Source organism: Pogona vitticeps, chromosome 1, assembly GCF_051106095.1.
Source record: "Pogona vitticeps strain Pit_001003342236 chromosome 1, PviZW2.1, whole genome shotgun sequence".
NCBI classification, from domain to species: Eukaryota; Metazoa; Chordata; class Lepidosauria; order Squamata; family Agamidae; genus Pogona; species Pogona vitticeps.
The window spans coordinates 311,675,181-311,688,233 of NC_135783.1; positions in this window are offsets into that span (position 1 = coordinate 311,675,181).

A 13,053-nucleotide genomic window follows, 5' to 3' on the forward strand; every position below is an offset into this window, starting at 1 on the left:
TTTTTTTAAAAGCATGTGCTGTTGGGTTTGCTTCATAATAACATTTCATAATTTCTCTATTTTAAGAGAAAGTCCAAGCTTTGTGTTTCCATCGTACCAGTAGCTTTGCAGCAGCCTGTCCTTGTTCCTCAACAGGGTCTGCTGAGCCTGTAGCCCATTTGTCACCAGACTCCCAGGGGCTATAGCATCTGACCCGGTCCTTGTTGACCCGAGTGACAACTGATCTGGTATGGATTTCTGTTTATTCCCTCTCATCATAATTGATGATTGGTGGACACAGTTGGTCTGGCTTCTGAGCTGAGACATGTCTGGCTTGGGATACCCATCAGCATAGCTCTGAACCTCACTGAAGCATGCAAGCCCCTCTGCCTCAACAAGACCTGTGCCCATGGAGGGGATGATGATGATGATTGTTTTTGTTAGTAATAATAATATATAGACTACAAACACATGAAACTTACTAAATATATAAACACAAAATATGCACCTCTTCCCCTAGGGACCATTATATTTTACATACTTTTACTTATAATCATAATATTCTTTCTCCTTTATCCACCCCTGAAGTCCTTCCAAAAATACATATATTTATTGACTGGCTTTTTCCCTTTCCCTTTACACAATACACGTCAAGGAAAATTACAGGCCTGAGCAGGATGGAGTGTATTAATGAGAATCCATAATGATCAGGTGTGTTGAAGCTGAGTCAGGATGACTCAGCAGAGCTGATGCAACTCATGGAAGATGCAATGTGTGACCTGATTGGTCCTGTGTATGTATATATGTATGAATTGTACAGTCAGTTGTATCTTCTTCCTGCTTGAAGATCACTTCTACATGTTATGCTGCCAGACTGCTGTAAATACTGGTGTAAATACATGTTGCTGAAGGAAATGCTGCTGGACTGTGTGTGAGTTATTTCTGGACTGCATGGACTGCAAATTACTCTGCTAAAATCACGATTTGCATTAAGAAACGCTGACAATACAGGTTTTATAAATCCTTCCCATATTTCATTGAATCTATTAACCTTTATCTCTCCCCTTTTAAACTTAAATTACAAAGTCAGTTTATCATTAATTGCTATATTCCATATTTTATTGTTCCACTCTTGTGAATCCATCGTGAAGTAAACTCTTTCAGTTAACGCTACATATTCTCAAAAAGTTTTGCAACTAAAATGGATCATTACTGGACCTGGTAGTCCCCAAGCAGAAATAATGGAAAAAATAAGTAAAGCTTTACTGGCACAGCTTTAGTCACTACAATGCCCACATATTTTCTGTATCAATAAATAAGATAGACATGTGCACCTTATAAAAAAAGAGGAAATGCACCAAGCTGACACAGATTGATTGACTGATTGATTGATTAATGTCAGTGCATTGCAATGTAAGGATTGCATTAATATCAGCTTATAAGACATTATTTAAAAACCTCTAAAAACATTAAGGGATGTGGTGGTGCTGCGGGTTAAACCACAGAAGCCTTTGTGCTGCAAGGTCAGAAGACCAGCAGTCGTAAGATTGAATCCACGCAACAGAGTGAGCTCCCGTTGCTTGTTCCAGCTCCTGCCAACCTAGCAGTTCAAAAGAATGTAAAATGGGAGTAGATAAATAGGTATCACCTCGGTGGGAAGGTAACCACGTTCTGTGTCTAGTCGCGCTGGCCACGTGACCACAGAAACTGTCTATGGACAAACGCTGGCTCCATGGCTTGGAAACGGGGATGAGCACCATGCCCTAGAGGCAGACACGACTGGACTAAATGTCAAGGGGAACATTTACCTCTACCTAAAAACATTAAATGAGGATACATTAAGCATTATCTTTTAATGATGTAAACCACCATTATATGGTCTTTCAATAATGTAAGCCATCTTGGGTTCTTTTTAAGGAGAAAGATGAGGTAAAATGTTTTTTAAAAATTAAATTAATATATACAGGTACATACGAAATACAGCAATGGCTGAAAACCTGTTGAGTAAATATGGGGACATAAATGTCAACAAGTTGTGAACCTATAGATGCAAATGTTACTCTATTTCATCTAGTCATAAAATAAAAGAGTTGTGAATACTATGATTGTTGAACTTTCCAAGTTTATTACTTGCAATTGGCAGGCAACTATGATTTTTTTCTCTTTAAGGAGGATTTGGTCAAATAGGCTTTTAAATAGAAGATTCTCCAAACAGAGGACTGCCCCCTCCACCGGACTCCTATAAAAGATTATCCCCTTTCAAATAAGATTCATGGCTATTTTATAGAGAAGAGAGAAGCCTTATATCATATCCCAGCAGATTCCAGAGGTTCACCCACATTCTCCAGTATACCATAGGTGTCCAAATACTCAGCACCATCTGCTTTAGACTACACACATAAAACACTGAGGGGAAAGTTTGAAGCCATTAAAAAAGATGAAAAGCAAGCTCAACTTGTCCTAGCACAATTATGTGATATATTTAAATATCATTCACTTGTACCATAACAGCTATGAGAGGGACAGTATTTCCCTCTCTCTTTACAGGGGAATTTGAAACTCTTAATAGGCATAATTGCTTGTGTGTTTTTTAAAAAAGAAAAAAATATCTTTCATTTTATTTCTTAATGAAAATGAAGCAGAAATCAGAGTCATTAAATATGTATAAAGACTTGCAAAAATACATTGTAAAATTGTAGAACTGGGAAATTGTTGCAATGCTTTTTATTTGTTCCCCAGTGTGTAACATCTATGGACCAACCAAATATGTAGTTATGGACTTCAGAACATTGAATTTAGTTGGGAATCCATAATGGTTCTCAGTAGTCTATAAAGAAAGAATATATATATATCTATATTAAAATGGTTAAATAGTTTCCTTGATTGACCTCATAGCAGAGTGTGACAGAAGAATCATTGTGCTAGGCTGTTTTTGCCCTGGGACCATGCCAACTTAAATATGTGAAAAGGCATTCATAAGAGGCTCTAAAACACATATTATTTACTCAGTTTTAGTAGTGTAGTTTTTCATAAGTGTCTTTAAAATTTCAAGTAATTTTTTCCTAATAGTCACTCTGGCTAAACATGGGCTATTTTAGAAGTACTTCTACAATACAATGGGCCATTATTTTTAAGCCTTAGTGGTTTTAAAATGTAAGAATATATTACCCAATTTATTTTTGTATTCAAATGTTGTCATTACTTGTATTTATTATTTGTATCCCAATGATGCCTAGTGTCCTGACCTGAGCAAATTGGAGTTTTTGCTGACCTATGAATATTTTGAACAAGTCTGCAATGCTCTGGCAAGTTCTTCTGCAGTTGTGTGCATTTAAATGTTGTTGAGATGTTCTTGGAATTCTGATGTGCTCATGACCTCATGGAAAGGAATGGATACTTGGCTATTGATCAAGGATATGAGGAAAGGAAGTGAACTGATTTTATTTATTTATTTATTTACAGTATGTTTTAGCCGCACCATTACCAGTGGCTTCTGGGCGGCGTACAACAATATTAAAACTTTAAAACATTAAAAATATTTAAAAGACAATATAAAATATCCTATATTAAAAGCTAGAGAATACTGTTTAATTAAAATGCTGGCTAAACAGAAAGGTCTTTGCCTGGCGCCGAAAAGCCAAAAGTGTTGGAGCCAGGCGGATCTCTATAGGGAGGGCATTCCAAAGTTGGGGGGCAACAGCCGAGAAGGCCCTATTTTGACATGCCATCCCCCTCAACTCTTTCAGGGATGGCACCTTCATAAGGGCCTCCTGGCCTGATCTTAGAGGACAGGCAGGCTCATATGGAAGAAGGCAGTCCTTTAGATAACCAGGTCCTAAGCCGTTTAGGGCTTTATATGTCAAAGTAAGCACTTTGAATTGGGCCCGAGCAGCAACCGGCAGCCAGTGTAAATTTTTCAGAACTGGCATGATATGAGTCCATGCGGCGGCACAACTTAACAGCCGCACAGCCCGGTTCTGTGCCAGTTGCAGTCACCGGACCATCTTCAAAGGCTGCCCCACATATAGCGCATTGCAGTAGTCCAGTCTGGTTGTTACCAGCGCATGAGTGACTGTTGCCAGGCTCTGCTCATTCAGGTAAGGGCGAAGTTAATATATTCTCTGCAGCTGTAAAAAGGAACCTCTGGACACCGAGTCCACCCGGAATTGGTAAATTCAATTCAACTCAGATTAGTTAAGTAAAGGAAGGACCAGAGTTCTAATACAGTCAGATCCAATTTATTTTGATTATTTCATTCACTTGCATGTTCTCTCTAAAACAATGAAGAGTTGCACCTTGTATGTGTTTCCTAGATAGGCTCTCATCCAAGTAGCTCACTGTACACAAGATCTCTTAGTAACAGCAGTAAAAGTTAATCAATCAATCATTTTTGTGTCTGTTTTTCATATATAATATGCTCACAACAAAAAGACTACTACATGCTTTGGAGAAAAATCATGACATTTTATAACAAGAAAATAAGGCATCAATGAGAAAACGGTGAGACTACAATTATATTAAAAACATTAATAACATAATAAGTAAACAAAGCAATAATAACAAGGCAATTACTTCACTATTTCATAGCCAGGTTTGTTAATAAAGACATTTTTTTGGCTTTGCTAATTAAGAATAGCAGGAGGAGGAGAGGATTATGGAAAAGAAGAATAGCATCCTAAATGTTTCAGCAGCTGGCTGTCTAGCTCAGTGGTAGGGAAAGGTAAGCCACTTCTGAGGATTCTCTACCCGAAAAGGGTCGTATTAAGTCAGAATGGACTTGATAGCGCATAATTATTTGAGGTAATCTGTGGTTCAGTTTTCTGCCTGTGGATCCAGAAGAATTTGAATTTGAGAATTTGATTCCCCACTGTGCCTCCAGTGAGTACAGCAGCCTGTGTGGCCGTGGGCAAGTTGCACGGTCCCAGAATAAGGACATTGCAAATCGTTTTTGAGCATTCTGTACCTGGAAAACCCTGAAAAGGGTCACCATAAACCAGGGTTGACTTGATAGCACATGATGATGATGATGATGATGATGATGATGATGATGATGACGACGACGACGACGACGATGACGACGACGACAATGACGACAACGACAACAATGACGACGACGACGACGACGACGATGATGATGATGATGATGATGATGATGATTAAGATTAAAAGTTTTACCAATTGTCAACTTCAGGTGTCATAAGAAGATTAAAACTTCTTCGGGCCAAGATGTTCAAAAATACTCTTTCCTCTGATGATGGGCAAAGCAGTAGTGGCGCCTCCAAGCACTACAGAGATAGGCTCTTCTGGGCGTTGCAATGAAGAAGATAGATATCCTCTGGCCTAGACAGTAAACAAATAGCAAACAATCTAGATAGTAAAGAAATAAAAACAATTTATTTATTTATTATTTAAATTTATATCTTGCACCACCTGGCAACCAGGCCATTCTGGGCAGCTAACAACAATATAAGGCATAATATTAAAAACACGATAAAAATAAATTAATACATAACAAATGGGGAAATTAAAACAGATGGCAATAAAGGTGGTTAAAAGGGTGATGGAGAGGATGGCCAAAGAATGGCAAAAAGGGAGGGCGAGATCCTAGTGCTCCAGGAAAGCCTGGCGGAGGGTGCCAGGCAGATCTCAATAGGCAGGTTGTTCCATAGGCAGGGGGCAACCACAGAGAAGGCCCGGTTTCTTGTTCTTTCCCTCCAGGCCTCCTTCGGGGTCAAGGCCCTCAACCGCCCTGCCTGTGAAGAATGGGTATTACAGACAAATCTGGCTGGGAGCAGCTAATCATGGAAATGGGCAGAAGAGGAAACAGGCCCAAAACCAGAGGGGGAAAAAACCCATTTGGGGGGCAGGCAGGCAGGTAGCCTAAAGGTTGTTGCAGTTTACTTACCTAAAGTGTAAGTGAAACCTAGATCACTGAGCTATCCAGCAGTTATGGTTGTGGTGAGAGGGCAATGGGTAGGCGACAGTAATGATGATGGCATGAAAGCAAAGGTGATTGTTGGCAACCAGGGTGCAGTTGCTGTCCTTTGCCTCCTGCTTCATGAGGCAGGAAAGGCTGGGCTAAGTATCAGTGCTTTTGAGTTCAGAGTTATTCCTTATGTTTCGCTACTGCCCTATCCAGTCAGGTACAAGATTTCCACAAAGCACATGAATTCCAACAATGATAATCTAATAGTTTTAATAACAGTAAAACATAGCTATTCATAAAGTAAATGAATACTCTAAATGAATACTGTGGAGAAGGTAAAACACCACAACATACAAAAGCATTGCACGTAACTTACAAATTATTATTATATTAAGCAACAAACATACAAATGTAGATAATATAGCTCTCTCTGTAAACAATTGTTTAAAAATCAAATTAATATTTTCTAATGTTCAAGAGATTTTGGTTAATTAGTATTGCAACCTTATTTATACCTGAATAATATGTGTTAATATATTTATTTTGTTTTGTACACAATTGTGCATGGTCAAATCCTCCTGATAGCTAAGGCTGCCATTCTATATTCACTTTCATGCAAATTACCGTAAGCTACTTTAATGAAATTGTGTCAATTTTCTGCAGATGCTTAAGACTGGGGCTCAAATAAAGTTGTGCACTGAGCTGTGGCTGTTCACTTGAACATCTTTCCATGGTTAAGGTATTGCAAAAGGTATATTTTTACCACTCAAAATGCCTTTTTACACCTCAGGGTGTTTTTACTCAGGAATGTTTTCTGAGGTCATTACCTCAAACAAAGCTGAATCTTAAAAATTAGTCCACTTCATCCCAAATGAGCTTGATGGGTCTCTAACATCTAGTCTGGATCCAACATATGGGGAACAAATTTTGTCAGTATTTGGGTCATTAATTCCTAGTTCTTTACTGACACAGCGACGTCTACGTTGGCTTGGGCACGTCATGAGAATGGTTGATAGTCAGATTCCAAAGGATCTCCTGTATGGAGAATCAGTGCAGGGAAATCGCCCCAGAGGGAGACCACAGCTGTGATACAGGGACATCTGCAAGCGGGAACTGAAGGCCTTAGGAATGGACCTCGACAGATGGGAAACCCTGACATCTGAGCGTTCCACCTAGAGGCAGGGGTTGCATCACGGCCTCTCCCAGTTTGAAGAGACCCTTATCCAGCAGGCCAAGGCAAAGAGGAAGTCCCGAAAGCAAAATCAGGGAGCTGGACAGGGGACAGATTGGATTTGTCTTCAGTGTGGAAGGGATTGTCATGCTCGAATCGGGCTCCTCAGCCACACTAGACGCTGTTCCAAGTCCTCCATACAGAGCATGTTACCATAGTCTTTCGAGACTGAAGGATGCCTAACAAAAAATTCCGAGTTCTACTGTGTGGGCCAGTAGAACATTCACCTAAATGGAAAAACAAACAATGCATGTTTCAGCATATTTCTTTCTGCATATAAGTGATTTAGTATGTTAGCACTATAATCAGATGTTTCTTGTGATCATTTTTCTTGGAATAACATGACTCCTGCTCATTAGGGCATTTATTGATGTGTTAAGGAGATGAGGTCAAAGCAAAATCTATTGTACTTACAAAAATAATCTTATTTTTGCCAGTATTTGTGAAATATCCTAGTTAAAGTAGTTTGGAACAATTTGTTGGCCTGTCGTCATATGCTCACATAGAATTTGTCACCAGACCCAACATCATAACACTACTGACCAATGCTGTTTGAAACATTAAGTCCTTTTCTGATGCCTTTAAAGATGTTTGCATTCTCCCAACACATTTTCCCCCCTTCCTCTTACTGATCCTCAGTTTCTGCTTTTAGTAAAGACTCCATCTGCCATAGGGAATTGCTACCATTTTCAAAAGGTACAACATTCCTTAAGCAACAGTTTCAAAAAGAGGGAAAGGAAATTGTCCAAAATCCTTTTCTTCCATGTGATGTGTCTATACCAATATCAATATTGATGCTGATATCTATACAGGTATAGATTTACTCCTAAATATGTATATATAATATTCCTTCTATTAACACACTCCTCTGTTCCATCACAGGCAATGTTGTTGCCGTGTCTGTGTTTATGCTAGCAGATCATGACACCTAGAGGAGTCCTGACTCAACCATTTTGGAAAGAAAACAGAAATCCATACCTTGATATATAAACACACATTTATTTTCTGTTTAATGAAAACAACAACAGAAAGTAATAGAAGTAACATTGCTTTGATTTTAATTGGAGATTTTAAAAGAAACAAAAGGTAAAGAAATAACATGGCTTAGATTTTAAATATAGTTTCCTAATGCTATCCACAGATTAGTTCTGAAAATATCTGAATTAAATCAGAGATTCCTCTCATGCTCGTACTGATTGAAGGCCGCAATCATCTTTACAGTTGCCCTAACACACGAGGCTTAGTGGTTCATAAGACTTAGTAAATCAGGAACTACATGATTTTTCAAATATTTCTCCTCCTTCTGATTCATAACAATATATGAGATTTCTGTTTTACTCTTGGTAGTTGTAAATGGCTTTAAATTTACTGTACATAAGATCAGAAGTTATTTGAAAATAAATGCTTCCAAAATGTATGTATTGGAACTAGCAAAGTTCACAATAAAGTTAATAATAGAACCGTGTCTGGCTTAGTATGTTTTTCTTTAACTGTAAATTCTGCAGATCAAAGAACAAGTAGGTGAGAATGAAAGCCGAAGGGAGAAGTGTGTATCACCTATATCAGAAATAAAGAGTTATGTATATGTACTGGAGGAGTGGGAAATGATATATTTTAGATCAAGTAGCCTTAAGGCACATACGTATCTTTCAGTTGTCTAAAACCCATTCTACTGTTCTTTATCTCAACAATAACATCAAATTTATTCTATAGGGTAGCTATATATCTTCAATACTTTTTTCAGAGTATACTGTAGTTTGTTCTGTGTTTACTACCTAGAAAATATTTTTGTAACTGAGTATCACTCAGCCCATGGTATCTGAGACATTCCAACCCAAATAGGTACTAACCTTTCTGCTAATTTTCATACAAGTTGGGTCACACACTCCTGAGGCTTTTACAGACACTATGCCACTCAGCCATCCTTTAGTACCTGACCTCCTAAGTACCACTCCTTCATGCCACCTAGGAAGGTGTTAAATTGCACAAAAACCCATTCCCCAAATCCCTTTCTAAGTTTATTGGGATTGTTCCTCATACAGTGCTCCAGCCCGAACCTCTTTTGTTCCAAACTGGTATCCCAGATAATTTAGATGCTCTCTCAAAGTGTTTTTCAATCCAGATTTTTATTAAGAACTATAGGTAACAGGCATGAAGGGAAAGGTAGGTTCTTGGATGTAAGCTATAAGGGTAAGATCTAAATTTCTTCACAATTTAAAGTTCTAAACAATTATATTACAGATTCCCAGTTTTCCTTATATACACCCTCTTAATTAATGTAGACAAACTTCTCTTCATAAACTCTGAAACAGACTACTACTCCCGAATAGGCTTCTAAACTCTGAAACAGACTACTACTCCCAAATAGGCTTCTAACTTCCTTCAGTTCCCTGGTCTATCTTTCTGATGTCTCTCCCTAGGCAGCCAGACCTCAACTTACTCTCACTAAAACCCTAGACCAGCCATCCACAACATTCCAGCCATGCTACCCATTCAGCTACTCAACCACTAGTCACCATAACACTCAGCCCATGTCCATCCACAATACAGATATTCAAAACTGCTTACAGACAAACCTGATCTGTGTAGTCCTGCATAAATACATACATGCAAGCTCCAAATGAATAGAATTGACACAGTATTTACTAACAATTGTAATTTTTAAAAAGTCCACCATGGACCACTGGACAGGTGAATAAGTGAGTGAATAAGTGAAATCAAATCTGAAGTTTCTCTGGAAGCAAGATTGACTAAATTGAGGATATTGTACTTTGAATATATGATAGGACGACTCACTGGAACAGAGAAGTATGCTACAAAAAGTTGAAGGCAGCAAACAAAACAGATGAAGACCAACCATTGGATGAATTGACTCAATACAGGAAGCTATAGCCGTAACCTTCTGAAAATCACTAATTCATATGATTCCATACCTTGGATGGAACTTGATGGCACAACCATTTTAAGAGCTGTAGGTCTTCTGGATGTCAAGAAGGAAATTCTAAAAACCTTAAAACATTTGTCGTTCTTTGATATGGAGAAAATCTGGGATTATTGACCAGCCAACAGATGCAGTATTAGCCCAGGAATGATTTTGATCTTGGAAATGCATCCACATCCAGTATGCATGTACACTAGCATGAGAGCCCATGTAATGTAATGAACAGAGTGCCAGAAGGGGACTCAAGAGACCTGAGTTCAAATCTGTGCTTACTGGGAAGGTAGCAATGGTAAACTATCCTTAAATATACACATATGACTTGATGGGGAGGCATTCAGATTTTTCCACATCAGTAACAATAATTCTTTAAAAAATAACTCAGTCCCTGCTGTGATGCTTATGATGCAAAAGGAAAAGAGAATGGAGAAATAAAAAAAGTAACTCAGGCACATGTTCTTAGTGTTATGAGGTTCCTTGGTATGGTAAAATGTCTGCTGTCTGGTGGAAATGGCTTCTTTGGAAGATTGATGGTGTCCTACTCCTCTACTCATACAGCCTATGTGTCCATGAAGACTGTAGCCTTCATCTGTTTATTTATTACAGATATGGTGGACTCTCTACATAGTTTGTTACTCATTTTATCAGTCTAATTCAGGTTACCCAAACTGGTATATGGGGTGAGACTGAGGAACAACAAAGAGCACAAGAACTACTTCCATCTGTGGTGTGAAGAGAAGACATTCACCTTCCCTCCTGTCTGTAATCCTTGTCTGCCTTCAAAGACTTTTTCCAGAGGGTTGTAGACCTTTGGAAGGGGGCATAGGAAGCTGCCAGGGGGAGAAAGGGAGGAGGGAGCAACACTGTGTGAGCCAACTTCCTCCTCACAACATTTGCTTCTGCACACTGTCATAAATCAAATACCAATAAATAACTTAAAAAGGGAGCACTAACAACCTGATCTTTCTCTATTCACAGCTATTTTAATATGAGCTAAAATAGAAGTAAATGGGCTTGGAAAAAGGCTTGAACGAACATATTAAGTGTTCGCTTCTCTGACAGAGATGTTGATAGGTTTCTTGCCCAGCTTGAGTGCTGGTTGTTTTGGTGGCTGCTGTTACCTAACCTAGGCCCTTAATTGTCTCTGTCAGTCACTGACATGATGCACTTCTTCATCATGGGTGTGATTATAAACCATTACTTTCCTGAGCAAAGGCCCTCTGCTTTCCCCTCGCCTCTCAGCTCTTTCATAGAATATTTCTCGTGACAGAGAGAATTCCTCAGACTTTTACAATAATGTACCAAGGTGGCAAACTGACAGTTTGAAAAGCTGGGTTTCATTACACGCAGGCTTTTAAGCTGTCTTGGAAGTGAAGCTCCCAGACATTTCAGACAGTGACTCCAGACTTTCCTTTCGAGGAGACTTTCTTTCCCTAAAAACCATGAAAATATTTATTTTTTAAAAGTATTTACATAGTCACAGTCACCTGTGCATTTTGGTAGAAGAGGCAGTGCTTTAAGGGGTAATTGAGAATGATGTTTTTCTGGCAAACAGGTAGAGGTAGATGTGATATTTGCCAAATACATTTAGGGGCTGGGGTTGAGTTCACTATGTATTATTTATATAAAATAGAAAAATTTTCTTCCACAAGGTTACATCTGTTTACACTATTTTATTATCTGTTCAGTGGTATGATATGAAGTCTTTTTATTGCAGTTTAACTAAAGAAGAGCCAAGCTTGTGATGGAAGTGTCAATCAGCATTTAGTCATGCAGTATCTATTTCTATTCCTGTTCTGCTTAGTACAGAAGGGCTATTATAGTCTACATTACGGTAGAGCTCATTGGGATATAGATATCCTTGAGGGGATGGATTTATTTTGAAAGAAGATCTTCAACATAACATTTAGACATTTTTAGAAGTATACTCAGAAAGGTATAGAAAAGTGAAACACAGCAACAATTATGGTTTAAAAAGTGGATTTTGTAATTTACCAACATACTCCTTTTTTAGCAAAATACTTTCTAGAGTTTTTTTTAAATCCAACTGATGCTACAAATATTTTATTTAAACACATTTGTAATCAATGTTTTCCTCTTTTTTAAAAAAATAAATGCAAATAAAATAAATAAATTAGTCTTTAAAAAATAAATGTCGCACATTAATGAAAATGTGAATGCTATGATAATTAAGCATGTTAATAGGAGAAAGTGAAACATAGGCCCTCCCTGTCATTCTTGGTGCATAGCTACAGCTTGAAGGGGGTGGCACTTCATTCCAAACTTTAGTGACCAAAGTTTTGGAGTGAAGTGCCCTCTGCTTGGACCACTGCCTGTGCTATGAGCCCACATAGGATGACCTTCTTTAGGCTACCATGACCTGCTTCCAAAATGATGAATTAAAAAAATGGGGGGCTGTATAGCTCAGTATGGCATTTAAAGTCTTGACATTAGCAGGGACAGGGCTTCAGGCACCAAATGATCTTTACCCAGGACTGGCTGGACACAAGTGTTGGCTTACAGACAACATGGCATGACACCAAATGAAAGGGGAAGGGAGAAGAAAAAAGAAAAACATGCGAAGGCTATCTGGCAAAATAATATTGTTTGATCCATAGTAGATTCATCTTACTAAGGGTGATACTACATTGCAGCTTAATCTGCAGTGTCTTTTATTAATTTGGTTTAAGTGATCACACAGACCCTAGATCGTTTCAGTGCCAGAGTCCACACTGGTTCCCAATCTGATGAGATTTGATATATGCTCACAGCCCATGGCTCTTTTGATACTGCTGACCTGGCAATCTCTGGCTCTCCTTTCTTATGTTTTCCCCCCTGTACAAAGGTGATTTAGGGCTAAAGTAATGTATAAGTACATAATAAAGTGAATGAGTGCTAAACTCAGAAGTTTGATTTTTAAAAAAATGACAAAATACTTTGGGTTGAATAGGGAGAAAGATTGTGGCTTTGCTGCTCTTA